This window comes from Chiloscyllium plagiosum, unplaced genomic scaffold, assembly GCF_037043375.1.
Source record: "Chiloscyllium plagiosum isolate Xiang-an unplaced genomic scaffold, Cpla_swu_hap1 HiC_scaffold_20, whole genome shotgun sequence".
In the NCBI taxonomy this organism is placed as follows: Eukaryota; Metazoa; Chordata; class Chondrichthyes; order Orectolobiformes; family Hemiscylliidae; genus Chiloscyllium; species Chiloscyllium plagiosum.
The window spans coordinates 71754093-71779978 of record NW_028270158.1 but is presented as its reverse complement, the minus strand read 5'-3'; the positions used below and the strand labels follow the sequence as shown (position 1 = coordinate 71779978).

The following is a 25886-nucleotide window of genomic DNA, read 5'->3' as shown; positions in this document are numbered from 1 at the left end:
GGAACAGTGGATCACAAGAAAACCATAAACACCACAAGATGTAGTAGCAGACGTAAGTTAAAAATCCCACAACACCAGGTGAGTCCAACACGTTTTATTGAAAGCACTAACTTTTGGAGCGCCGCTCCTCCTTCATCAGGTGGTTGTGGTGTTCGAAAAGATAGAGTACTTCCAATTAATCCTGTCGTGTGATTTTTAACTTTGTACAACCCAGTCCAACACCAGCATCTCTAAATCAGCAGAAGTAAGTGATTCAGTCACCAAGTCTCCTCCAGCATTCAATCAGATCATGACTGATGTGATCATTCTCAATCCATCTTTCCTGCTTTTAGGACGTACCCCCTCCCCTCTATAACTGAAGATAAACCTGTCCTTCACCTTGGAAGATCACATTCCCAGCTCTTATACACAAGTTGTGACCAATCGTTAGATCACTTGCTTGAAATAGTTAATGTAAAATGTCCAGAGATTTTTCAGGACAGTAAGATCTTTGATTGTCTTCATAATAAGCATAAAATAAAACAAAGTTGGTAGCTTTGCCTAATTACTATCAGTGAATCTGAAACGTTACCTTTGCTTCATCTCTCCAGCTGCTCCCAAATCCGCCGAGTTTCTCCAGCGATTCCTCTTTGCGTCACTGGGCGGACCTCACGTCCTATTGGGTGGAAACACGGGATTGACGGTGTTCTGACCGATCCGAGCTGGACAGGAGCTAAGGCCCGCCCTAAGGGGGGGGGGGGGGAAGGACGCTCGCGGAGTCTCGAGGCCCGCGGCCGTTTTACGGACTCGCCTTGAACGAGCGGCGCGTCACCAAGTGTTGGCGGTGCTCACTGTTTATACCCGGAACCGAAAAATGGCCTGTGGTTTCGGCAAGAGCGAAGTGAGTGCTTTTTTAATCTTTCCAGTGACGGTAAGAAAACAGGTTCGTTTTTAGTCAACAGACGCTTAGTGTGCAGACAGGCTGGAGGAGGTTACATCAAACACGTTATCGGGTGGAAGGAGTCAGTGAGGTCAAAATGCCAAAAATAATTAACATAACACGCAAACAGACCCTTCGGCCCAAAAAACAATAACAGAAAATGCTGCAAAATTTCAGCAAGTCTGACAGCCCCTGTGGAGAGAAATCAGAGTTAACGTTTCAGGTGCAGTGCCCTTTCCTCAGGATTGACCTCGTCCAGACCGGCAGAACGTCCTGAACAAAGTTACTAACTTCCTATTGGTCGGCTCAAGAGAGATTGACAGATTTGTTGACCAATCAAAACGGGAAGAGGGAGCTAAGGCCCGCCGTGAAGGCTCAGGGATTCTTGGGGTGCGGCATTAACCGACTGTGCGCGAGCTCGCGGGGAGGCGCGGCTTTAACCGACTGCATGTGATTTCGCGGGGAGGCGCGGCGTTAACCGACTGCGCGCGAGATCCCGGGGAGGGGCGGCGTTAACCGACTGTGCAGGAGCCCGCGGGGAGGGGCGGCGGGTTACAGCTTGAACCTGCGCATGCGCGCTATTTAATGCGGGAGATGGTGGTGGGTTTTCGACTCGACTCGACTGGACTGGAGTGAGAGTTTAATTCTTTCATCCTTCCAGAGAGAAAACAACTTAGATATTAGTCTAATTGTGCTGACGTACTGGGGAGGAGGACACATCAGACCGTGTCTATATCCCGTGGAAGTGACTAGCAAAGAAATCAAACAGCACAGAATATTTTAAAAATTTTATTTCAAAGTATACTTTATTCATAGAAATAAATCATTGGTATATGTACAATTGGTCATGCTGTTCATATGTATCCATGGCATGTCTTAACATTACAAAGAACAGATTGAGTTAATCGAATTTACAGTTATCGTATTTACAGTTCTGTCTATTAACCATCCAGTCTCTTAGTATTTAGTAGAGGCTTCAGCGGAACCCAAGTACTGAGTGGGCACCCTGTTATACTATCGCAAAGAAACCTTCTTTAACCCCCAGTTTATGGGGTTACCATTGTCCATTTCACTGTCCTGTCTCTGGGGTGGCTGACTGCATCCCCATGGTGAGTGCGAACTGCTGGACACTCGCAGGTCTAAGGTAGCTGTCCAGCTCCTCACTGGGGTCATTTACCCGCTCTGGTGTCATTGAGCCGATGCAACGGTCCGCACCATCCAGTTCTGTCTCTGACAGTGGGACTGTCAGAGGATCACGGCTCTCAATTAGCTGTAGCTGTGGGGCAGTGGGTACCCCTCGTTCTCACTGGGTGGGGGGTGGACTTCGGGGGTCCGTTGTTTCCTGGTTGGGTGGAAATGCCCTCCTCTTCAGCTATGGCGCTCTGTCTCTTCTGGCGATGACCCTCCTTGCGCCCATCTTCACCATCCGAAGAGCTGGCCATACCTCCCTCGTGCAGTTGTCGTTTCCCCCCTTTGCTGGGAAGCTTTGGGGGCTTGGCAGGATTTTCTTTTCCTGTTTTTTTACAGGTATTCACTCCTCTGCCTTCTCGATTACCTCTTCTTCCATTGCTTCCATCTGCCCAGCGAGGGCTAGGATCAGCTGCTGTGTCTCTCCGCTGGCTGCCATCTCCTCCACTCCAGCCTGTTCTTCTTTCTGGGTGTTACCACACTCCGTTTCCTTGCATCTGGGTGGACCTAGCTGGTCTTTGGGGGTCCACAGCTCACATTGCCACCTTCGGCCATCTGTGTGTAAATGCCGCCTCCCCCGTCTGGGGCAGGTCTACCACATGTGCCCCGCCTCTCCGCAGAGGTTGCAGCTCCTTGCTTCCTGACAGTCCTTGGTCAGGTGACCCTCCAACTTGCCGTTTCTGCAGTAGGTCACCTTGCAATCCGACGTCATGTGGCCTGACCTCCCGCAGGTTCAGCACAGTTTTGGCTGCCCTGCATGTGTCAGGTAGCGTCTGCTCCATCCAATTGCAAAGCTGGAGGGTGGGTGGAGGATGTTCCTGTTGTCATCGACCCTCAGGGTTAGCATGACCTGCCGCTTGCTGGTCCAGATCCCGAAAGGGTCGACCACATCGATGCTTTCTCCCTCTACTTGGACGTACCTTTCCAGGAAGGTCAGGATATCAACTCCTGGAACATAGGGGTTGTACATATGGATTGTGACAACCCGACTCCTCTGTGCAGGAAACACACACAACGGGATCGCCGACACGATGGACAACAGAGGCTCCCCTTCCTTCTCCTTGAATACCTTCAGGAGCTGCTTGCACTGCTTCACGTTCATGAAGGTGACGTCGAAGTAGCCTGCCCCACGGAAATCCTGCAGGCAGTACACATCCTTTTTTTATTTCAGAAATATACTTTATTCATAAAATGATTGGGATCTCTATACAATCAGTCCTGCCATTCTTGTGCTCACATTACATTGCTTTACATACAGTCATCGAAATTTATTTTTCATACATACAAGTCTGTACATTTATTATCCAGCTCTTCTGAGAGGTCAGTGGACCCAAATGACTGGGTGGGCCCCCTTATCGTCTTAGGCAGGCAGATGTTAGACGTGGTCTTTCCCCACCGCGCCTTGGCAGCAACTACCCTAAGCTTCAGCGCGTCCCTCAACACGTAGTTCTCGACTTTAGAATGTGCCACTCTGCAACACTCAGTCGGGGTCAACTCCTTCAGCTGGAAGATCAACAGGTTTCGGACCAGCCCGAGAGCGTCCTTCACAGGGTTGATGATCCTCAGGCACAGTTGATGTTCGTCTTGGTGTGCGTCCCGGGGAATAGAGCATGGAGTTCCGCGTCATGGCGCTGCTCGGGACGAACCTCGACAAACACCACTGCATTCCTCTCCAGACTTCTTCTGCATAGGCACACTCCAGAAGGAGGTGAGTAACAGTCTCGTCGCCCCCGCAGCCGCTCCTAGGGCAGCGTGCGGTGCAGCAGAGAGTCCGGGCATGCATAAAGGATCTCACAGGCAGAGCCCTTCTCCCTACCAGCCAAGCCATGTCTTGGTGCCTGTTGGAAAGTTCTGGCGATGAGGCATTCTGCCAAATGACTTAGATAGTCTGCTCAGGGAATTGCTCGATAGGATCCTTCCTCTCCTTTTCCTGAAGGGTCTCAAGGACACTACGTGCTGACCACTTCCTGATGGACTTGTGGTCAAAGGTGTTTTTCTTCATAAACTTCTCCACAAAGGACAGGTGATACAAAACGGTCCATCTACTCGGAGCGTTCCACGACAGCGGGGCCAGGCCCATCCTTCACAACACCGGGGACAGGTAGAACCTCTGTACATAGTGACACTTGATGTTTGCGTGCCGGGGATCCACGCACAGCTTGATGCAGCCACTCACAAAGGTGGCCATCAGAGTGAGGGTGGCATTGGGTGTATTTGTTTTCCCCCGTTGCCAAGATCTTTATATATTGTGTCTCTTCGGACCCTGTCCATCTTTGAAAATCATATAAATTGGAAGATGACCCGGGTGACTGCTGCGGCACAGGTTCTGGGAATAAGCCAGACCTGTGCCAGGTATAACAGCAAAGACAGTGTCTCACACCTGATGACCAGGTTTTTTCCCGCGATGGAGAGCGACCGTAGCTTACATCTGCCCAGTTTCTGCCTTATGTTGCAGATCGTCCATCTGCATCAATGATGCAGTTGAAGTCTCTGGCCAGAATGACCGGCCCGGATGTAGCCAGCAACAGTGGAAGCTGCTGCAGGACTGCCAACCGTTCACTCTTACCCACTGGGGCGTACACATTAATCAGTCTCAGGGGAGCATTCCTGTACATGATGTCGTTGACGAGGCGGCACCCGCCCACCACCTCGTTAACCTCGGAGATGGTGAAGTTGCCTCCTCGCAACAGGATACCCAGGCCGGAGGCGCGGCTATCGTTGCCCCCCCCGACCAAACTGACGGCCCATGGGCCCACAAGATCGACCACCTCCTGTAGCTGCTGAGGTGCGGTTTCCCACACTCCTGCAGAAACAGGACGTTGGCTTTAACGTTGGTAAGAACGCTGGTCCTCACCTACCACCCCACTAACCTCCATGTACAGCGCATCATCCGCCGCCATTTCCGCCACCTCCAAACGGACCCCACCACCAAGGATATATTTCCCTCCCCTCCCCTATCAGCATTCCGCAAAGACCACTCCCTCCGTGACTCCCTCGTCAGATCCACACCCTCCACCAACCCAACCTCCACTCCCGGTACCTTCCCCTGCAACCGCAGGAGGTGCAAGACTTGCACCCACACCTCCCCCCTCACCTCCCTCCATATCCGCCACAGATTCACCTGTACCTCCACACATATCATCTATTGCATCCTTTGCACCCGATGTGGCCTCCTCTATATTGGGGAGACGGGCCGCCTACTTGCGGAGCATTTCAGGGAACACCTCTGGGACACCCGGACCAACCAACCCAACCACCCTGTAGCTCAACATTTCAATTCCCCCTCCCACTCCACCAAGGATATGCAGGTCTTTGGACTCCTCCATCGTCAGACCACAGCGAAACGACGGTTGGAGGAAGAACGCCTCATCTTCCGGCTAGGAACCGTCCAACCACAAGGGATGAACTCGGATTTCACCAGTTTCCTCATTTCCCCTCCCCCCAGCCTGTCTCAGTCAAATCCATCAAATTCAGCACCGCCTTCCTAATCTGCAACCTTCTTCCCGACCTCTCCGCCCCCACCCCAGTCTGACCTATCACCCTCACCTTGACCTCTTTCCACCTATCACATTTCCGACCCCCCTCCCCCAAGTCCCTCCTCCCTATCTTTTATCTTAGCCTGCTGGACCAACTTTCCTCATTCCTGAAGAAGGGCTAATGCCCGAAACGTCGATTCTCCTGTTCCCTAGATGCTGCCTGACCTGCTGCGCTTTTCCAGCAACACATTTCCATCTTTAACGTTGGTAAGGAAGGCCATCGTAGAAACACATTGCGTAGCTGATTTGATGCTATGCACATTGATGCTGGCAATTCTTATCTCCATTTTAACAGTTTACGAGGTTACCAGTGTCCATTTACTGCTGGTCTTGCCTCTCTGGGGTAGCTGTGTGCATTCCCGTGGTGACGGCAAACTGCTGGACCCTCCCAGGGCTGAGGTAGCTGTCCGGCTCCACGCTGGGGCCATTTCCCCGCTCTGGTGTCTTCAGGTCGGGCCGAGGATCCGCACAGTCCAGTTCTCCATCTGACAGCGGGGCTATCATAGGACCGCTGCTCCCAGTTACCTGGAGCTGTGGGCCAGTGGGTACCTCTTGGTTCTCACCAGGTGGTCTTTACCCATCCCCTCAGAGGGATCGTCTTTTCCTGCTTGGGCGGTGCTGCCCTCCTTTTTCCCCACGGCACTATGTCTCTTCTTCTGGTGACGACCTCCTTGCGCCTGACCTCACCATCGGAAGAGCTGGCTGTATCCTCGTCGTGTAGGTGTCGCTTCCCCCTTTGCTGAGTGGCTTTGGGGGCCTGGCGAGGTTTCCTCTTCCTGTATTTGACAGTAATCCAATCCTCTGCCTCCTTTGTTCCCTCCTCTTCCATTTCCACTGTCTGTCTTGAAAGAGCTTGGATCGGCTGCTGCACCTTCCCGCTGTCTGCCGTCTGCTCTGCTATAGCCTGCCCTTCCTTCTGGGTGCCTCCAGACACCGTTCCTGTACTGCTTTGTGGTACCTTGCTGGTCTTAGGCGGTCCACGGCTCGTGTTTCCACCTCCGGCCATCTGTGCATAGGTGGCGGCCCCTCGTCTTGGGCAGGCCTTGTACATGTGGCCCGTCTCACCACACAGATTACAGTTTTTGGCCTCTTAACATTCCTTGGTCAGGTGGCATTCCTGTTTGCAGTTTCGATAGACGGTCACCTTACAATCTGCCACCATGTGGCCTGACCTCCCACAGGTTCGGCACACTTTCTATTGCCCTGTGTATATCAGGTAACCTCTGCTTCCTCCGATTGCAAAGCTGGAGGGTGGATGGAGGATGTTCCCACTGGCATCGACCCTCAGGGTTACCCTGACCTGTCCTTTGCTGGTCCAGATTCCAAAAGGATCGACCACATCGGTGCTTTCTCCCTCGACTTGGACGTATCCTCTCAGGAAGGTCAGGACATCCGCTGCTGAGACATGGGGGTTGTTCATATGGATTGTTACAACCCGACCCCTCTGTTCAGGAAGCACACACAACGGGGCCGCCGACAAGATGGAGAATAGAGGTTCCCCTTACTTCTCCTTGAAGTCCTTCAGGATCTGCTCGCAATTCTTCACATTCCTGAAGGTGACGTCGAAATAGCCTGCCCCAGGGAATTTTTTTTATTTCAAAAGTATACTTTATTCATAAAATATTTTGATGTTCTGTACAATTGGTCATGCCATAAATATATAAACATTCCATTTATTTGCATACCGAGACAGAGTAATCATTCATATGTACAGATATGTATGATTACTATCCACATATTTAGCTGGGGGGTCAGCGGAGCCCCCTTACTGCGTCGGCCCTCTGTGCTTAGGCAGGCAGACGATACACGGTGGTCTTTCCCCACTGCGCGTTGTCGGCAGCTGCCCCAAGCTTCAGCGCGTCCCTCAACACGTAGTTCTGGAACTTGGAATGCGCCAGACTGCAACACTCCGTCGGGGTCAACTGCTTCAGCTGGAAGATCAACAGATTTCGGACCGCCCAGAGAGCATCCTTCACAGATGATCCTCCAGGCACGGTTGCTGTTCGTCTCGGTGTGCGTCCCAGGGAATAGGCTGAAGAGCACGGAGTCCCACGTCACGGCGCTGCTCAGGACGAAACTCTACAAACACCACTGCATTCCTCTCCAGACTTCTGCTGCATAAGGGATGAATGCAGATTTCTCCAGCTACTTCATTTCCCCTCCCCCCACCTTATCTCAGTCCCAACCCTCGGACTCAGCACCGCCTTCTTGACCTGCAATCTTCTTCCCGACCTCTCCGCCCCCAACCCCCTCTCCGGCCTATCACCCTCACCTTAACCTCCTTCCACCTATCGCATTCCCAACGCCCCTCCCCCAAGTCCCTCCTCCCTTTCTTTTATCTAAGTCTGCTTCGCACACCTTCCTCATTCCTGAGGAGTGGCTTATGCCCGAAACGTCGATTCTCCTGCTCCTTTAATGCTGTCTGACCTGCTGCGCTTTTCCAGCAACACATTTTTCAACTTCCTCTGTATAGGCACATTCCAGAAGGAGGTGCGTGACAGTCTCGCCCCCACCACAGCCACTTCGAGTGCAGCGTGCGGTGCAGCAGAGAGTCTGGGCATGCATAAAGGATCTCACAGACAGAACCCTTCTCACCACCAGCCAAGCCATGTCTTGGTGCTTGTTGGAAAGTTCTGTCAATGAGGCATTCTGCCAAATGACTTTGACAGTCTGCTCAGGGAACCGCTCGATAGGATCCGCCCTCTCCTTTTCCCGAAGAGTCTCAAGGACATTACATGCTGACCACTTCCTAATGGACTTGTAGTCAAAGGTGTTTTTTTTCATAAATTTCTCCACGAAGGACAGGTGATAAGGAATGGCCCAACTACTCGGAGCGTTCCGCGGAAGCGAGGCCAGGTCAAAGGTGTTTTTCTTCATAAATTTCTCCACGAAGGACAGGTGATAAGGAATGGCCCAACTACTCGGAGCGTTCCGCGGCAGAGAGGCCAGGCCCATCCTTCGCAACACCGGGGATAGGTAGTACATAACCCCAGTACATAATGAGACTTGGTGTTTGCGTACTGGGGATCCACGCACAGCTTGATGCAGCCACTCACAAAGGTGACCACAAGGTGAGGGTGGCATTGGGCGTGTTTTTTCCCCCCATCGCCCAGATCTTTGTACATTGTGTCTCTTCGGACCGGTCCATCTTTGATCTCCACATGAAGTGGAAGATGGCCCGGGTGACTGCGGTGGCACAGGTTCTGGGAATAGGCCGGACGTGCCACACATAATGATACTGACAGAACCTCACACCTGATTAGCAGGTTTTTTTCCCACGATGGAGAGCGACCGTTGCTCCCATCTGCGTAGTTTCTGCCTCATTTTCCTGATCCGCTCCTCCCAGGTCTTGGCACACGCCCCAGCCCCAAAAAACAAATAACCAGCACCTTCAGGTGGTCTGTCCTGACAGTCAAGGGGATTGAGGATTGGTCTGCCCAGTTCCCAAAGAGCATGGCCTCGCTCTTGCCTCGGTTTACCTTGGCCCCTGAGGCCCGTTCGAACTGGTCACATATGCACATGAGTCTGTGCACGGACAGAGGATCCGAGCAGAAAACGGCGACATCATCCATGTACAGGGAGGCCTTAACCTGCAGCCTCCCCCTGCCAGGGATATTCACCCCTCTCAGGCTCGCATCCTTCCTGATGGACTCGGCAAAAGGCTCTATGCAGCACACAAACAAGGCAGGAGAGAGAGAGGGCAGCCCTGCCTGACTCCAGATCTGACTGGGAAGGTATCTGATTCCCACCCATTGATTGAGACTGCACTGGCAATGTTGGTGTAGAGCAGTCTGATCCCATTGCAGATTCCCTCCCCAAAGCCCATTTTGGAGAGAACATCTCTCATATACGTGAGTGATATCCTGTCAAAGGCTTTCTCCCGGTCCAGGCTGATCAGGCAGGTATCCAACCCTCTGTCCTGCACGCAGGCGATCGTATCCCTGAGGAGTGCGAGACTCTCGGCGATCTTCCTGCCTGGTACAGCACAGGTTTGGTTAGGGTGAATCACCAACCCCAGAGCAGACCTGACCCGGTTGGCGATTACCTTTGACAGAATTTTGTAATCCGCATTCAACAGTGAGATTGGTCTCCAATTTCTGAGTTCCTCACTCTCCCCCTTCCGCTTGTAGATGAGAGTGATGATGCCTTTCCTCATGGATTCACTCATGGTACCTGCCCGAAGCATACTGACATACACCTCCAGCAGGTCCTGGCCAATCAAGTCCCACAGAGCAGAATAGAGCTCGACCGGTAAGCCGTCGCTTCTGGGAGTTTTATTCTTTTCGAAGGACTCGAGGGCCTTGGTCTGCTCGTCCAGAGACAGCGGCTGGTCCAGCCTCTCCCGTGTTCTGTCGTCTAAGACCTCCGTGATAGAGGACAGGAAAGACTGGGAGGCCAGGCTGTCGGTTGGTTTCGCGTCATACAGACTGGCATGGAAGGATTTGCTGATCCTCATCACATCAGCCTGAGATGACGTTATCGAGCCATCATTTTCCTTCAGGCTGCTGAGCACCTTCTGGAAGAAGAAACGTGAGCACGTCTCGTCCTGCTTCACCGAGTGGACGTTGGAACGGAAGATTATCTTGGAGGCCTCCGAGGCAAAGACCGTGGCTTGCTGGCCTTTCACCTCCTTGAGGTCCTCCGTGACATTGACCCCCATCTTCTGCAGCAGGAGCAGGTTCTGCATATTTTTCCTGGAGCTGGGACAGTTTTCCCTGCCTCTCTCTAGCCTCCTGAACACCTTTCAGGATGAAGAACCTCTTGATGTTTCCTTTTAGTGTTCCCCCCGCCACCTCTGAGACTTTTTTTATTTCAAAAATATACTTTATTCATAAAATATTTTGATCTGTACAATTGGTCATGCCAGACATACATAAACATTCCATTTCTTTGCATACAGAAACAGAGTAATCATTCATATATACAGGTCTGTATGATTACTATCCACATATTGAGCTGGGGGGTCAGCGGAGCCCCCTTACTGTGTCGGCCCCCTGTGCTTAGGTAGGCAGACATTACACAGTGGTCTTTCCTCACCGCGCCTTGGCAGCAGCTGCCCCAAGCTTCAGCGCGTCCCTCAACACGTAGTCCTGAATCTTGGAATGTGCCAGTCTGCAACACTCAGTCGGGGTCAACTCCTTCAGTTGGAAGATCAACAGGTTTTGGAGACTGCCGAGAGAGCGTCATTCAACAAGTTGATGATCCTTCCGGCACAGTTGATTTTCGTCTCGATGATCTCCCGCGTCATGGCGCTGCTCGGGACGAACCTCGACAAACAGCACTGCATTCCTCCCCAGACCTCTTATACATAGGCACATTCCAGAAGGAGGTGTGTGACTGTTTTGCGCCCCCCCTCCCCACCCCCACCGCAGTCGTTTCGAGGGCAGCGTGCGGGAGAGAGTCCGGGCGTGCATTAAGGATCTCACAGGCAGAGCCCTTCTCACCACCAGCCAAGCCGATCTCCAAATCATTAAACTCTGCCAACCCCGCCTGTTGAAATGAACAGAACCATGGTGGACCTGAAGTTCGATCGAGTGAATCAGCCACAAATGATTTGGCTTTGACTCCAAATATTCCAAGTTATATTTGCTACCTTAGAATTGCAAATCAAGATTCATAGAGTCATGGAGTTGTACAGCGCGGAAATAGACTCTTTGTTTAAGTGGCTGGCATCCATCAGATAACTTTGATGAACCGAGTCCCACTTGCCAGCATTTGGTCAATATCCCTCTGAATCCTTCCCATTCATATACCCATCCAGATGCTTTTCAAATGTTGTAATTGTACCCTCCTCCACCATCTCCTCTGGCAACTCATTCCACACACATACCATTGTCTGCATGAAAAAAGGTTGCCCCTCAGGCCCCTTTTAAATCTATCCTCTCTCAAACTAAACTTGTGGCGTCTTCTTTTGGACTCCCCTACCTTGGGGAAAAATGCCCCGCATGATTTTATAAACGTCTCTAAGGTCACCCCTCAGCCTTCAACACCCCATCACCCCATACGGAACATTGTCACCCACCTTGCTGAAGTACATGTAGACAACGTCTGTTACTCTGCTTCATCAATCCTCGTTGGCACCTCTTCAAAAATCTCAAAAAAGTTAATAAGAGACCATTTCCCACACAAAAAGCCATGTTAACTATCCCTAATCTGTCCTTGCTTTTCCAAGTGCATGTAAATCCTGATCCTCAACATACCGTCCAGTAACTTACTTATCACTGACATCAGGTTCACCAGAACTATATTGCTGTTATGGTGCAGTCAGCACATTATTAAAACAAATAGTTTAGCATAATCTTAGCAATCAGAATGCAAAGTCTAAAATGCAAAATAAATCATAGAACTTCCTCACCTGCTCTACTCCTCATAGTATTCATTAAAATTGTCCAATTCAGTTTGTGGTCAAGTCTTGCTTCCTTGATATTGAAAGCAGTGGATTAACGGAAATGTATCTGAATAGCAAGTGGGATCATTTGGATTCTTTCTTACTCGGGATGCTCACTGCCAGGCAGGGTTATGACTTTTCTACACCTTGTCACTTTTCACCCCAAGCCTGAACTTCTTTGAATGCTGTCACGGATTGCTTCAGTGTCTGAGTAGCTGGAAATTATGTTGCACGTAAAGCAACCGATTGGGTACACACACACTTCAGGTCTCATGGTAGATAGAAAATGATTGACCAAACCAAGCGCTGGCCGTGGTGAGGTCAAAGAGACATAGAGATGTATAGCATGGAAACAGACCCTTCGGTCTAACCCGTCGATGCTGACCAGACATCCCAACACAATCTAGTCCCACCTGCCAGCACCTGGCCCATATCCCTCCAAACCCTTCCTATTCATATACTCAACCAAATACCTCTCAAATGTTGCAAATTTTACCAACCTCCATACATTCTCTGGCAGCTCATTCCATGAACGCACCACCCTCTGCGTGAAAACGTTGCCCCTTAGGTCTTGTTTATATCTTTCCCCTCTCACCCTAAACCGATGCCCTCTAGTTCTGGACTCCCCGACCCCAGGGAAAAGACTTTGTCCATTTATCCTATCCATGCCCCTCATAATTTTGTAAACTTCTGTAAGGTCACCCCTCAGCCTCTGACGCTCCAGAGAAAACAGCCCCAGCCTGTTCAGCCCCCCACTGTAGCTCAAATCCTCCAACCCTGGCAACATCCTTGTAAATCTTTTCTGAACCATTTCAAGTTTCGCAACATCTTTCCGATAGGAAGGAGACCAGAATTACACGCAATATTCCAACAGTGGCCTAACCAATGTCCTGTATAGCCACAACATGACCTCCCAACTCCTGTACTCAATACTCTGACCAGTAAAGGAAAGCATATCAAACGCCTTCTTCACTATCCTATCTACCTGCGACTCCACTTTCAATGAGCTATGAGCGTGCACTCCAAGGTCTCTTTGTTCAGCAACACTCCCTAGGACCTTACCATTAAGTGTATAAGTCTTGCTAAGATTTGCTTTCCCAAAATGCAGCACCTCGCATTTATCTGAATTAAACTCCATCTGCCACTTGTCAGCCCATTGGCCCATCTGATCCAGATTCTGTTGTAATCTGCGGTAACTCTCTTCGCTGTCCACTACACCTCCAATTTTGGTGTCATCTGCAAACTTACTAACTGTACCTCTTATGCTCATCCAAATGCCTCTCAAATGTGGCAATTTTACCAACCTCCACACATCCTCTGTCAGCTCATTCCATGAACGGACCACCCTCTGCGTGAAAAATCATTTATGTAAATGACAAAAAGTAGAGGGCACAGCACTGATCCTTGTGGCACTCCACTGGTCACAGGCCTCCAGTCTGAAAAACAATCCTCCACCACCACCCTCTGTCTTCTATCTGGTGAGCCAGTTCTGTATCCAAATGGTTAGTTCTCCTTGTATTCCATGAGATTTTAACCTTGCTAATCAGTCTCCCATGGGGAACCTTGTCGAACGCCTTACTGAAGTCCATATAGATCACGTCTACTGCTCTGCCCTCATCAATCTTTGTTACTTCTTCAAAAAACTCAATCAAGTTTGTGAGACATGATTTCCCACGCACAAAGTCATGTTGACTATCCCGAATCAGTCCTTGCCTTTCCAAGTACATGTACATCCTGTCCCTCAGGATTTCCTCCAACAACTTGCCCACCACCGAGGTCAGGCTCACCGGTCTATTGTTCCCTGGCTTGTCTTTACCACCCTTTTAAATAGTGGCACCACGTTTGCCAACCTCCAGTCTTCTGACACCTCACCAGTGACTATCGATGATACAAATATCTCAGTAATAGGTCCAGCGATCACTTCTCCAGCTTCCCTAAGTGTTCTCGGGTACTCCTGATCAGATCCTGAGGATTTATCCACCTTTAACCGTTTCAAGATGTCCAGTACTTTCTCCTCAGTAATCTGGACATTTTGCAAGATGTCACCATCTATTCCCTGCAGTTTATATCTTCCATATCCTTTTCCACAGTAAATATTGATGCAAAATATTCATTTAGTATCTCCCCCATTTTCTGTGGCTCCACACAAAGGTCGCCTTGCTGACCTTTGAGGGGCCCTATTCTCTCCTGAGTTACCCCTTTTCGTTAATATATTTGTAAAAATCCTTTGGATTCTCATTAATTCGATTTGCCCAAGCTATCTCATGTCCCCTTTTTGCCTTCCTGATTTCCTTCTTAAGTATACTTCTACTTCCTTTATACTCTTATCAGGATTCATCTCCAACATAAACAGGATCTATCCTGTTTATGTTGGAGATGATTGTACGGCACCCCCATGGAAAAGTTGTACTGCTGAGATGATAGTCTTGTGGTCACCAGAAACATTTCCCTTTGTGATATGGATAACTCTAACCAGTGGAGAATATATCCCTTGATTCCCATTGACTTCTGTCCCAGGCGCTCACTCAGCTATATTTGACCAAATGCTGCAAAGAGCTCTCAGTCTCTCTCGTATTTCCTGTTCAGTTTCTTTGTCCATGCTCTGGTGTAACAGTAGAGTAGAGTAGAATAGAGTAACTTTCTTATTTGTCATTTCTACCATATGCAACTGATCCAGTAAAAACTAGATAGTGTTCCTCCAGTACAGAGGATGCTCCATGGACAGCACAAACTACAGACTCGTACATGGCATAAGAAATGCAAAACACAGGTTACAGTGGAACAAAAGAATGATGGATAATAGACACTTTTCTAGCAGCAATATGTAAAAATTTCAGATTGGAAAGAGTCAAATCATTAAGGAGCCTGATGGCTTGGGGAAGGAAACTTGCACAGTCTGGCTGTGAGAGATCGTATGTCCTGGTATCTTCTGTCAGATGGCAAGTGGGAGAAGCGTTTGAGTGAGGGGTGTGTGGGGTCTTCCACAATGTTCTTAGCTTTTTGGATGCAGCGCGTGGTGTAAATGTCTGTAATGGAGGGAAGCGAGACCCCAATGATCATTTCAGACTGCATTGAGTTCTGGACCTCTGTGGATACAGTGGACTCGAACTCAGAGTGTGTTTAGTCAGTTGTTGCAAATATTTACCTCTTGATATTTTCCTCTTAACTCTCCCAATGTTGGAGCAAAACTGGGAGCAGCTTGATTAGCCTCAGGTCTGATTTTGCAGGACAAACAGTTCTTGATTTTCTGAAGCGTCTCTGACATTAACATAGGTTTTGAATTGATTTTATTGTCAACACAATTCAAAAGCCACTTTATTGTTAGTGATGCTGTAGGAAATCAAGACACTCGGTTCACTGTGCCTACAAAATCATTCATTCCTGTTATGACTGAATACAGAAAGACAAACCCAAACGATGTTGTGCATGAAAGAGAGGAAAGGCAGAACAGGCTCCCGAATCATTTTATATCGTTACGAGAGGAGCAGGACAACCGAAACAGGGAGGGACAGGAAAATGAGTGAATTCCCTATCAGATTTTTAAAATTAATTTGTACTATAGTTTATTGTTCTAATCTCAATTGTGTACAATAAACAAATATTATTTTCTGTAAAAGCCGACTCTCAGTTCTTTTACTAAATATAAAGATTTAAATACACTGTGTGGCAGGCACATCAATGTAGACATGGATGAAAGGGGATCAGCACTGGGAGCTAAATATCCAGGGATATGCATCCTATCAAAAAGGCAGCTGGGCAGATGGAATTGGGTTGCCTTGTTAGTAAAAAATGAAATTAAGTCAATAGCGCTAATCAAAGTACAGTTGGATGATGTAGAATCTGTGTGGATAGGTTTGAGGAAACACAAAGGTTAAAAAAAAGTCATAACGGGAGTTATCGACAGGCCTCCAAATAGTAATCAGGATTTGGGACATAAGATACAGCAAGAGATAGAAAAGGCATGTGAGAAAGGTAAGGTTACAGTGATCATAGGGGATTTCAATATGCAGATGGATTGGGAAAAAACAGGTGGTCATAGATTGCGAGAAAAGGTATTTGTGGAACGTGTACGGGATGGCTTTCTGGAGCAGCTTGTGGTGGAGCCCACTAGGGGGCAGTCAATATTGCCCCCTAGTGGGCAGTATTGACTGCCCCCTAGTTAGTGTTGTGCAATGAGGCAGATTTGATAAGGGCGCTTACGGTGAAGGGACTCTGGGGAGGCAGTGACCATAATATAATTGTGTTTACTCTGCAGTATAAGAGGGAGAAGGAGGAATCAGATGTAACAGTATTACAGTTGAATAAAGGCAACTCCAGAGGCATGAGGAAGAAGCTGAACGGAATGGACTGGGAGAGGAGCCTAACAGGATACACAGTGGAACAGCAATGGCAGGAGTATCTGGGGATCATTCGAGAAACACAGCAACCATTCATGCCAAGGAAAAAGAGGCGTACTGAAAGAAGGATGAGGCAACAGTATAAAAGCAAAAGAGAAGACATAAAATGTGGCAAATGGTAATATGAAGCCAGAGGATTGGGAAGCCTACATAGACCAACAGAGGGCAATGCAGAAAGAAATCAGGAGGGACAGGAATAAATATGAGGGTAAGCTAGCCGTTAATATTAGGAAAGGTTGCAAGAGTTTCTTCAGATATATAAAGGACAGGAGAGAGACATAAGTGGACACTGGAGAAATTGTAGTGGGAAACAAGGAAATGGCAGCGGAACTGATTAAGTACATTGTGTCAGTCTTCATGGCAAAGACACAAATCATATCCCAAAAATTCAAGAGAGTCAGGGGAAGAGATAAGTATAGTAGCCATCACCAAGGAGAAGGTGCTAGAAAAATGGAACGGTCTGAAAGTGGATAAATCACCAGGACCAGAGGGGCTACAGACCAGAGTTCTCAAGGAGGAAGCTGAAGAGCTAAGGGAGGTTTTAGCAATGATCTTTTTTGAGGTATCACTGGACTCAGGGCGGATCCCGAGGGACTGGAAAATTCCTTCCTTTGAAGCAGTGAGAGAGTCTAGCAGGTGGTATATTATGAAAAGTTTCTGTATGTGACAGAGTGATACAGAGTGAGAAGAGGAGAGGTGAGAGTATTAAGTATTTGTGTGTGAGCGATAGTGAGAAAGTGCAGCAGAGATTACATTGATAAAGATTTGTACGTATGAGTGCAGCACAGGGGGAATTAGTAATATGCCTGTGTGAGAGAGAGACAACACGATGCACAGTACATCGAGGGACGGGGAGACACAGTTAATTTAGGATTTGTGTGTTACCCAGAGAAAGTACAGCAGAGGGCAATTTATTAAAGATTTGTGTGAGTGAGACAGAGCGGTACGGAGATAGCCCAGCAGGGGAGAGATAATGACATATTATTGTCTGAACGAGTGTGTGATAGATAGAAAGTGAAGCAGAGAGGATATTATTAAATATTTGTGTGTGCGTGTGTGAGTGAGAGAGAGACAATACAATACAGAGTGCAGAGGAGAGATGCACGTTATTCGAGATTTGTATGTCATCAGTTACAGGGAAGCTTTGACCTGCAGGCCCTTGCTGCCTGGAATAGTTCCCCTCTCAGACTCTCATCCTTCCTCAATGACTCAGCAAAAGGTTCCAGAGAACACGCAGACAAGGCAGGAGAGAGTGTGCCGCCCTGCCTGACTTTGGATCCAATCGGGAAGCTTTCTGATTCCCACCCATTGATTTAGACCGCGCTAATGACGTTGGTGGAGAGCAGTCGGATCTAATTACAAATTCCCTCCCCACAACCCATTTTGGAGACCATGCCCCACATTTAGGAGTGTGATATCCTGTCAAAGGACTTCCCCAGGCTCAGGTTGATGAGGCCATCCCCCTTGTAGGCGATCATCTCCCTGGAATGGTCCTGCCTGGTACAGCACAGGTTCGGTTGGGGTGAATCACCAATCCAAGAGCAGTTTGCCAGTTGTTGCTAATGTATGAACAATTCTCTTGTCGAAAGAAAGTTGCCCCTATGTTCAATTTAAAACTTTCTCCTCTCACTGTGAGCAATGCCCCCAGTTTTGATATCCCCCACCCTGGGGAAAAGACCCTAACCGATTGCCCTCATGATGTTACAATTCTCAAATGTTAATTTCTAGTTTATATTGATCCTGAGGATATGCTTGAACAAGGCTGTTGTAATTTTGTTCAAAAATAAAGGTATTGAGACTGAACCATCAGGTAAAATCACCATTGTCCCACTCTCTCATGAAGGAGAGAAAGAGAGGGAGAGAGAGAGAGAGAGATGACTGGTGGCGGTTTAACCTGAGGGGCCCCACGCTTCATGAGAGTGGGAGAGTTGAGAAGGAGAATCCTTGATGGTAACCTCAGCCAATGCAGGAATTAAGCCCACATTGTTGGCCTCATTTTTTTGTGCAAACCAGCCTCCACCCAACTGACAGAACCAGTCTCCAACAGTAAAAGAACTTGCCATGTTTCTGAGAATGGAAATTCTGAAGCCCTTTTGAGAATAATTTTCAGATTCGGCAGAATTGATCAGAATTGATCAGTTGTGACAGTGTGATAGATGGATGAAGCTTGTAACAGCTGATTTCACAGAGTTAAATCTAAAGGGACCCCAACTAACAAGGAGTTAACCATAACTCTGTCCATGGCCGTGTGGTTCATGGAGATGAACAGGCAGAGTCTGAGAAACATGCTCAATAGAAGAACTTTCAGCTCTGCAGTGTGATTGACAGAGACGATGTGGGCTTCAGTATCAATCCTTTTCCAATCACTAATCCGAACAACCAGATTAAGTTAATGGCAAATTGCAATTTGGGGAAAATCTTGAGGCATCCTTACAGAGCCGTCTGTGATAGTGGGGAAATCAGGCAGAGAACATGTGCTCTGGCTTCCAGCCCATAACTGCCTAGTGCCAATTGGTCAGGCCGTTCATTTGGAGCCTGCTAATGGGCTGAGTCACTGAGCCCATTGAAGCAACGTTTTTCCAAATTACTCACATAGAACACAACAAATGCTTGCCCCTACCCTGGAAGGAAATATTGGAACAGTCAGTCAGTGAAGATGCTCATCCCCAAACACAGCTGCTGTCCCACCCCCAGCCCTGTCGTCCTTTCCCCATCACCACCATCCACAATTGGTGCCAAGATCCTTTTTGCTTATCAGGACACCAATGTTGATAATGATCTGTTGATGATGGTGTCTGGGAAATACAACACTTAGACACGAGAATCACTCGCACTCACTGCTGGTATGGCCTTCAGTTACTTTTGTTCAGGCAGTTCCTTCAGAGATGGGCGGCACGGTGGCACAGTGGTTAGCACTGCTGCCTCACAGCGCCAGAGACCCGGGTTCAATTCCCGCCTCAGGCGACTGACTGTGTGGAGTTTGCACGTTATCCCCGTGTCTGCGTGGGTTTCCTCCGGGTGCACCGGTTTCCTCCCACCATCCAAAGATGTGCAGGGTCAGGTGAATTGGCCATGCTAAATTGCCTGTAGTGTTAGGTAAGGGGTAAATGTAGGGGTATGGGTGGGTTTCGCTTCGGCGGGTCGGTGTGGACTTGTTGGGCCGAAGGGCCTGTTTCTACACTGTAATCTAATCTAAAAAAAAATCTAATCTAAATCTAATCTAATCTAAAATCTAAGATGTCACTATCTACATCTAGATAGGGACACTACCACTGTCCAACAAGTGCTCGGAGCAGATTTGCTCCTTATGAATTAACAAAATACTTGGTGTGAGTGGATGTTGCACAGAGCTCTGTGACTGCTCTCTGAACCGAGGCTGAGTTGGAGGCTCAATTTGAAATTGAAAGGCTGGAAGTTGAGAGGGGATTTGAGAAGGAGCCTTTCCCCCCAGAGGGTGGTGAAGAATCTGAAATGCACCGTCAGGGAAGGGTGGTTCAGATAAGAAACCTGGAAACCTTTAAAACGTTCGAGGATGAGTACTTGAAGTGTCATAACATTGAAAGCCTTGAGCATAATGTGGGAAAATAGGACGACTGTAAGTAGTCAGGTCTTTTTGGCCGTCCAGGCTGGATGAGCCGAACGATCATTTTCAGCCATGTCCCCTACTATGTCCCAAGGGAGTGAAATGCGAGGGCAGTACAGTGGGAGCACCTCACTGCTGGAGGGTCAGCCCTGCGAATGATGGCCAGTCAGAGGTTTAGTAACGAGGGTGTGCTGCCCAGTCAGAGGGTTAGTACTGAGGGACTGCTGCACAGTCAGAGGGTCAGTACTGAAGGAGTGCTGCCCAGTCAGAGGGTCAGTACAGAGGAAGTGCCACACTGTCAGTGGGTCAGTACTGAGGGACTGCTGCCCAGTCAGAGGGTCAGCATGAGGGAGTGCTGCACTGACAGAGGGTCAGTACGGAGGGAGTGCTGCACTGTCAGAGGGTCAGTATTGAGCGATTGCCGCACTGTCAGAGGGTCAGTACTGAGGGAGTGCTGCCCAATCAGAGGGTCCGTACTGAGGGAGTGCTGCACAGTTTGGGGGTCAGTACTGAGGGAGTGCTGCACTGTCAGACGGTCAGTACTGAGGGGGTGCTGCACTGTCAGAGGGTCAGTACTGAGGGAGTGCTGCCCTGTCAGAGGGTCAGTACTGAGGGGGTGCCACACTGTCAGAGGGTCAGTACTGAGGGAGTGCCACACTGTCAGAGGGTCAGTAATGAGGGAGTGCTGCACTATCAGAGGGTCAGTACTGAGGGGGTGCTGCACTGTCAGAGGGTCAGTACTGAGGGAGTGCTGCCCTGTTAGAGGTAAGTACTGAGGGGGTGCCACACTGTCAGAGGGTCAGTACTGAGGGAGTGCCACACTGTCAGAAGGTCAGTACTGAGGGAGTGCCACACTGTCAGAGAGTCAGTACTGAGGGAGTGCTGCACTGTCAGAGGGTCAGTACTGAGGGGGTGCTGCACTGTCAGAGGGTCAGTACTGAGGAAGTGCTGCACTGTCAAAGGGTCAGTACTGAGGGAGTGCTGCACTGTCAGAGAGTCAGTACTGAGGGAGCGTGGCACTATCAGAGGGTCAGTGTTGAGGGAGTGCTGCGCTGTCGGCGGGTCAGTGCTGAGGGATTGCTGCCCAGTCAGAGGGTCAGTACTGAGGGAGTGCTGCTCTGTCGGAGGGTCAGTACTGAGAGAGTGCTGCACAGTCTGAGGGTAAGTGCTGAGTGAGTACAGCACTCTCAGAGGGTCAGTGCTGAGGGAGTGCTGCACTGTCGGACGGTCAGTGCTGAGGGAGTGCCGCACTGTCAGATGGTCAGTATTGCGGGAGTGCTGCCCAGTCAGAGGGTCAGTACTGAGGGAGTGCTGCCCAGTCAGGGGGTCAGTACTGAGGGAGTGCTGCACTATCAGAGGGTCAGTACTGAGGGGGTGCTGCACTGTCAGAGGGTCAGTACTGAGGGAGTGCTGCACTGTCAGAGGGTCAGTACTGAGGTGGTGCTGCACTATCAGAGGGTCAGTACTGAGGGAGTGCTGCACTGTCAGAGGGTCAGAACTAAGGGAGTGCCACACTGTCAGAGGGTCAGTACTGAGGGAGTGCCACACTGTCAGAGGGTCAATACTGAGGGAGTGCTGCACTGTCAGAGAGTCAGTACTGAGGGAGCATGGCACTATCAGAGGGTCAGTGTTGAGGGAGTGCTGCGCTGTCGGCGGGTCAGTGCTGAGGGATTGCTGCCCAGTCAGAGGGTCAGTACTGAGGGAGTGCTGCTCTGTCGGAGCGTCAGTACTGAGAGATTGCTGCACAGTCTGAGGGTAAGTGCTGAGCGAGTACAGCACTCTCAGAGGGCCAGTGCTGAGGGAGTGCTGCACTGTCAGATGGTCAGTACTGCGGGAGTGCTGCCCAGTCAGAGGGTCAGTAGTGAGGGAGTGCTGCACTGTCAGAGGGTCAGTGACGAGAGACTGCCGCAATGTCAGAGGTTCAGTACTGAGGGAACGCTGCACTATCAGAGGGTCAGTACTGAGGGAGTGCTGCACCGTCGGTGGGTCAGTACTGAGGGAGTGCTGCAATGTCGGAGGGTCAGTGTTGATGGAGTGCTGCACAGTCAGAGGGTTAGTACTGAGGGAGTACTGCACAGTCAGAATGTCAGTGCTGCGGGAATGCTGCCCAGTCAGAGTGTCATCACTGAGGAAGCACTATTCTTTTGGAGTTTTGCGAGATTAATCTGTCTGGGTGTTATTTGAATTATTGTGGCTTGTCTGGTGAAGAATAAAAAGGACATGATCGACCATTTTATGGGATGATGTTGTCACTACATTGATCATCCAACATCCCAATCTGAAAAGGTATGCCAAGTGCTGCCATTCTCAAAATGTTGTTGCCTTCTTCACCCATTGTGACAAGTGTGCTCTCATTGAGTCTGAAGAACAGCAGAAACTGAGTCACATCTTCCGGATCAATGACAATAAAGGCATCAGTTCACCAACTGGATCCTGACCCACAGCCAATCCAGGACCCCTCAACCCAGAATCCTCAGGCAGGTCCCTCGACCCCAGCCAATCCTGAACCCGGGAGCCTCAGCTTACTGTCAATTCAGGTCCTTTGCCTCCTGACCCCCATCCAAATAGGAACCCCCTGGCGATCCTCCATCATTCTGGGCCCCCTGACCCCCCAGCCAATCAGGACCTCCAACAATCTTCCATCATCACGGGCTCACTGATTCTGAGCCAATCAGGCTCCCACCCCACCCCATGCCCCCACAACCCTCTGTCATTCTGGGCCCCCTGACCCCCAGCCAATCAGGAACAACCATTTCCTGGAGAAGGTCAATGTATCGGGAGCTCCTCTTCCCATCCTGTGCTGCCCAATGTTACACTGAAAACCAACATATTCAGAATTAACACTCCCTTGCTGAAAGTGAATAGGACCTACTGGCCCTTGCATTGACTGACCAACTTAAATTGCCAACTTTCCATTGCATACCCAGCTCACATGCCTGAGGGACCCAGTCAGAAGTCAGAACTAAACCTGAAATAACTCCATCGAGGCCGGAATTTGTCCCTAAGTCACTCTTTATTTACACAAACATTCCTTAACTTTAGTACTGCCTCATTCAGAGACAGAGTGTCAATATCTCTGACACTTTCTATATCAGCTAGGGTTCCATGGTTGGACCAGATTAACCGCCCCAGTCAAGGACCTCATACTGTAAGGGGGCCAGCTGGCTGGCATTGTTACTATGACGACGAATTCCCTGAAACGACGGACATATTAAAATTCAGAAATGTAAAAGTGGGTCTTGAGATCCAGTGGATCTGTCCTTCTTTCTCAGTCAGAAGTCGGGATGCAAGCTACAGAATGGTCCTGTGGCCTGTCTGAGCAAATTGATTCCTACAATATTGTTAAACATCAGCTTACACGAGCATCCCCTCCCTGGGAGCAAACACAGCATTGTGTGGTGGTGCAGTGAGCAAACTGACGAAAACACAAATCCCTTTACAGAGACAACTTTCAGCTACAAGTCATGAAGCTTCCACACTCTCTCACCTTCTGGGAAAATCCACTCAACATAAACAGAACTAATTGCAGTTTCTTGTCCTAAACACAGTCATCCTTTCTAAAAAAAAAATCTTCCTTGATCAACTTGCTTTTACACAGCTCTGTAGCAGGTGGGACTTGAACCTGGGTCATTACGTCTGGGGGGTGAGGGCGGGGAGCGGTTGGGGACACTGTCACTACAGCTCAAGGGGGTGTTTAGTTCCCCTTTTTCAATGTTACAGTGGACTGTTTACCCCTTGCAATTTGATTTCACAGAGAGTGGGATCACTTCAGGCTGAATTTTGTACTCACTTCTCTCAAAGGTACCCTCACACTTGTGTCTTTAATTTTTCATTTTCAATCAAGAAGTGTCTGTTTCTCCTTCCCATACCCAGCAACCCATCAGATTTCACCTCTGCAGCCTCAGGCCCTCAAATAAACACTGGGTGCTGGAGAAACTCAGCAGGTCTGGAAGCATCTGCAGAGAGCGCGAGCAGAGTTCAAATCCAGGTATGAGAGTGCTTCAGAGTAAATCCCAATCTTGTGGCACTGCAACATTGGCAATTGTTAGTGCCAACATCTCAATCAAAGTCTCAATCAATCATTGTCCTGCTTTTTGAATCACAGAGGTCTACACTGCAGAAAAAAGGCCCTTCAGCCCATTGATTCTGTGCCAGTCAAAAACACCCATCAAACCATGGTAACCTCATTTCTCAGGGTCTGACCAATAACCTTGTACGCCTGGGCATTGCAAGTGTACATCTGAATAGTTCTTCAACGTTTTGTGTGTTTCTGCCTGTAACACCCTTATGGCAGAAAATTCCAGTTCCTCACCAACCTCTGGGTGAAAATCTTTTTCCTTCATTCCTGAAACCTTTGAGGACAGGAGTTAGGAAGTCATGTTGATGTTCTATATGATGCGGGTGGGGCCTGTTCCGGAATACTGTGTCCAGTTCTGATCTCCCTGTTATAGGAAGATATTGTTAAACTGGAAAGGGTTCTGAAAAGTTTTACAAGGATGTCGCTGGGAGTAGACGGTTTAAGTTATATGGAATGGCTGAATAAATTGGACCTTGTTTTCGCTGGAGCGATGGAGGTTTAGAGGGGACCTTATAGAGTTTTATAAAATCATAAGAGGCATTGGTAAGGTGAATGTCAGATATCTTCTCCATCGGGTGATGGATTTCAAGACGAGGGGCATATTTTAAAGTGAGAGGAGAAAGATGTAAAAGAGACATGAGGGACAGTTGTTTTGCACAGAGAATTGTTCATGAGTGGAATGAACCTCCAGAGGAATTAATGGATGTGGGTACAGTTCCCATGTTTAAAACATATTTGGATAAATGGGAAAAGGTTTGGAGGGATATGGACGTGGAGCAGGCGGTGGAACGAGTTTCGTTTGGGATTATGGCTAGCATGGACTCATTGGGTCAAAGGCTCTGTTTCCATGCTGGTTGACTTTATGACTCACATTCCCTTTAAACCTCCTGCCCCTTTCCTTCAATATCTGCACCTCCTTCCAGTCATTAACGGATCCTTCCATCAAGGGGAAAATTTAGATTAGATTCCCTACAGTGTGGAAACAGGCCCTTCAGCCCAAACCGACCCTCCAAAGAGTAACCCACCCAGACCATTTCCCTCTGACTAATGCAACTAACACTATGGGCAATTTAGCATGCCCAATTCACCGGACCTGCACATGTTTTGGACTGTGGGAGGAAACCCACACAGACACAGGGAGAATGCGCAAACTCCACACAGGCAGTCACCAGATGCTGGAATTAAACCTGAGACCCTGGTGATGTGAGGCAGCAGTGCTAACCATTGAGCCACCGCGCGACCTTTTCCTTCCTGTCTACCTGAATAATGCCTCTCATTATTTTGTATATTTCAGCATTGTCATACAGTTATAGAGATGTACAGCACGGAATCAGACCCTTTAGTTCAACTGCTGACCAGATATCAGAAATGAATCTAGTCCCATTTCCAGTATTTGGGCCATATCCCTCTAAACCCTTCCTATTCATTTATGCATCCATATGCCTTTTAAATGTTGTAATAGTACCAGCCTCCACCACTTCCTCCAGCTAATTCCATACACGCACCACCCTCTGTGTGAAAACATTGCCCCTGAGATATTTATATCTTTTATATCTTTCCCCTCTAAACACTAAACCTATGCCCTCTAGTTCTGGACTCCCCCACCCCCCAAATATACCTTGTCTTATTTTCTATCCATGCCCCTCATGAGTTTATAAACCTCTATATGGTCACTCCACAGCCTCCGACGCTCCAGGGAAAGCAGCCCCAACCCATTCAGCCTCTCCCTGTAGTTCAAACCCTCCAACCCTGGCAACATCCTTGTAAATCTTTTCTGAACCCATTCAAGTTTTACAA

At 48.9% G+C, this 25886-nt stretch overlaps 1 long non-coding RNA gene across 1 annotated transcript in view; it reads left to right on the top strand.

Annotated features, from left to right (window-relative positions):
* Positions 1-652: 652 nt before the first annotated feature.
* LOC148146661 (uncharacterized) overlaps positions 653-25886 on the top strand; it is a 102592-nt gene continuing 77358 nt past the window's right edge. Inside the window, exon 1 of the long non-coding RNA XR_015760654.1 lies at positions 653-880. This is a non-coding gene — a long non-coding RNA (uncharacterized LOC148146661). The remainder of the gene's footprint in view (positions 881-25886) is intronic.